The sequence below is a fragment of the Habropoda laboriosa genome, unplaced genomic scaffold (genome assembly GCF_001263275.1).
Source record: "Habropoda laboriosa isolate 0110345459 unplaced genomic scaffold, ASM126327v1 scaffold22, whole genome shotgun sequence".
In the NCBI taxonomy this organism is placed as follows: domain Eukaryota; kingdom Metazoa; phylum Arthropoda; class Insecta; order Hymenoptera; family Apidae; genus Habropoda; species Habropoda laboriosa.
In genome coordinates this window covers 8,764,841-8,768,580 of record NW_017100261.1, presented here as the reverse complement: position 1 = coordinate 8,768,580, position 3,740 = coordinate 8,764,841, and positions in this window count along the sequence as shown.

Genomic DNA, 3,740 nt, shown 5'->3' with positions numbered 1-3,740 from the left:
GGGTTAAAGTCATTACGAATTCCCTCAAAATGAATTTCTATGAAGAATATAGTTACCGAAGTGTCTCTGATATCTGAACCATATCATGGAAATATTTGAACAACTCCAAAGGAAAATTATTATTGCGCATAAAATATAGGCCATAATTTTTCAAAAAAAAATAAAGGATTACATTCGTTTTGTATTACATTGAGTATGAACGTACATTACAAATCTTTGACCGATATTTCTCCCAATAATAAAAGAGCTACAAAATCTATTCAAAAAATAAAAAAAACTAGAATAAATTTCACCACAGCCGCGCGCCAACGATTTCGAGCTATTGTTTCATTAATCTCTATCGCGGCGGCGATTTAAAGCACTGGTCGCCAAATATTTTCCCATTTAAAGTAACAAAGCCTCCATTAAAAAGGTCCCCGCAATACTGTGCGCTAACTTTCATGATTCACTATGTGACACTCACCGTCGTTCGTTTATTAATTTTCTTCCATGGTTATTTTCCCTCTGTCTTGACATCTAACAAACAAAATTAGAGTGTCGACGAACGATTTAAACGAAGGAAAAAGGAAACGAATATCCATGGAGAGTGTTAAACGAGGCAATTTTTTCGAAACTGCTCTTTTAACCGGTCGAAATTGAAAAGCGGCGGAAACGAGGAGCACGGGAAAGTTTGCGTTATCCTTTTCGGGGCCGGTTTTCAACTCCCTAACACGAGAGAAAAGTCACACGCGACAGCGATGGCTGACGCCGGAAACAAGTGTTGATCGATGTCGCGTACCAAGCGCCGCTTCGACAGATTTTTTCGCGCTGTTATTTACCCACCGTCAACACAGTTTTTTCATTTAACGATTATCAAGAGGATTGGCTATCTGTGCGGGGCTCGTCTCTATCCACGAGAGATGCTCCGGGGCTGCATTTTAAATACCCTCTGTCCCGTGTGTATACACGCAGCTCGTGTATTTTTTTTCCTCTTTTTTCTGCTTCGTTTCCTGTGTTCTTTTTATTCGATGCCCTCTGTCCCTCTCTCCTCCTCTTCCGCTAAACTGTTTCCGTCCATCGTCGACGAGATGCCACGATTAAGTACACCCTCGACACACTTCTATTCGTGATTCGATCTCTCGATTCGAAGGGTAGGTTAAAACGTGCATTTTGTTTGGAGATTCGTTCGTTTCGTGTTTGCCACTGTTGTATATTGAACGATACTGAGTTTTACTAGTTTGACCGTACATGTTAAATTAACCCTTTGACATGTAACGAGGCAGATTTGTAGCACAGATACTGGGCAAGCGAGAAAATTTTTGAAACGCCTATAGGCGGTCAAAGGCACAGTACGAAGAAACATTCAAAACGCCTATAGGCGCCAAGGGCACAGTGCGAAGAAATATTCAAAACGCCTATAGGCGGCCAAGGGGACAGTGCGAAAAAATATTCGAAACGCCTATAGGCGCCGAGGGCACAGTGCAAGGAAATATTTAATTCGTCTATAGGCGACCAAAGGCACAGTGCAAGGAAATATTTAATTCGTCTATAGGCGGCCAAGGGGACAGTGCGAAAAAATATTCGAAACGCCTATAGGCGCCGAGGGCACAGTGCAAGGAAAATTTAATTCGTCTATAGGCGACCAAAGGCACAGTGTGAGGAAATATTCAAAACGCCTATAGGCGCCAAGGGCACAGTGCAAGGAAATATTTAATTCGACTATAGGCGGCCAAAGGCATCGAATGGGTTAAAATCGTTCAATTTTCATCTTCGAGTATATACATATATATTCCACCACAGCCCAGTTACCCAATGGCTCGGAGAACTATCGATTCCGGGGAAACAAACACGTTGATCGATCTGCGTAATAAATCTGACGCGTTGCAAATCCAAAAATACAACAATTTGTTTGGCCTTATCATCCATCACGAAACATTCTCTCTCGCTCGATGTTTTCAAAACACGTGGTATATATTATCGAGTTCCCCCATAGAGAAACTTCATTTTTCACCGAACAGTGAGAGAGAGAGACCACCGTAGAAAATTTCGATGAAGATCGAGTTACAATTCACGTGTAATACACTTCGATGGTGGAAAAGTATGCATGGAAACACGTCAAACAGCAGACTCTTTGGGCTCACACTGCGCCTACGAGTCTCTCGTCAATTATCGCGACGTCGGCGTTGCCACGAGAATATCCAACAGGGAAACACAGAGAGAAACGTGGGAGAAAGGCTGGATCCGAAAAATCGCGGCGACGGTGAAATTAAAATCTCACGCAAGGCTTAAAAGAGGCTCGCTGGAAAACGGTTCAGTCGTTCTCGGTCCGTCGTTGAACCGCGCGCGTCTGGCTGCGAAAACGAGGAAATAATTCAGCGTTCCGTTGTCGTTGACGTTTCACGAACAAGACGAGAGAATCGGGAAGAAAAAGAAACAAGAGAAAAAAGAGGGAAGAGAAGGAGGAGAAAGAAAAACGTGGAAAAAAAAGAAGAGGAAGAAGTAGGCCCAGCTCGTTACTCCTTCCTACGTCTGGCGCTTTTTGTCAGGTAAAAAAGTTCCACCAGGGAAAAGGAACCAATTTAATAAGGACTTAATAACTTCACGGGGGTGCAGACGGCTGTGTTTGACGGCTACCCCTCTCTTTCTTTCTCGTCCGCAAGAAGAGCAACTTCACGCTTTCCAGTTACCGAGCGTAACGTTTGGACAGTGATATTCGTTCGAGTTTCGACACAAGATTCGTCCGAGTCAAGGACTCGGATACGTATTTAGTTTACATTCTCAACGCTATTATCGCGCAATTTTCGGTCATTTTTCTTCATTTATTTCATTTTGTAATGGAATACTATCTGAAGAATGAGTACTTCGCATTTCTTCATTTTTCCTGATGTTGAAGTTCTTTCCTTGATTACTGTGGTGGTCTCGATGTTTTATTTCTAATTTACGTGAAGAGAACATTCATTTTCAAGCGTTAAACGAAAATTATAAACAATTTGTAGGTGATATACTGCGTACAACTGTTAAATTTTCAAGTAAAATTCTTGAAAATAGAATGGAAACTTTAAATAAATGAATGCATTGATAAACTAAACTGCTTTAGTACATTCTCGACGTTATTTTGAAGATTGAATGAAGCGATTGACTTACACCACTTGCTGAATTCGAAAAATTATACAAATATTCGGAACGGAGGGTAATTAGTGAAGTCAACCATATATCAGACATCGAAATTTGTTGTCCGAGGAATGATTGTCCCGTGCTACTGAATTATCTATTTCGCGAGGCTAATTAGTAGCGTCGGTGAATTATTTCTCAGACGCACGAACAAATTTCGATGTCTGAGATACGATTAACTTCCCTAGTTAGCTTCAGTCCCGAAGTTTTCGAATTCAGCAAGTAGTGCAAGTCAACCATTTCTCAGACTTCGAAATTTCTCTATATCCCCAAGCTATTTTCGTGCAAGTTTCTATGTCTATCACCCGAATTTCGCGTTTTTTACGATCTTTTCAATTTTTACACATCCCTAACGCTATCCGGACTTAGTTCGTTTAATTTTTTAGTGAAATATTATTTAAAGAACGAGTGTTTCGCGAAAGAAATGGATTTGGCGCGTGAGTGAGAAATAAATAGACTGTGAAATGCTGTAAAACATTTCACAGCATTTAACGTGACTTTTGGAAAGTCGCCAATGGGTCATTTCTGACCCGGCTGGTACTTCCAGCGTTAATAAACATTCATCATTAAAACACACTTCCACAACCTCG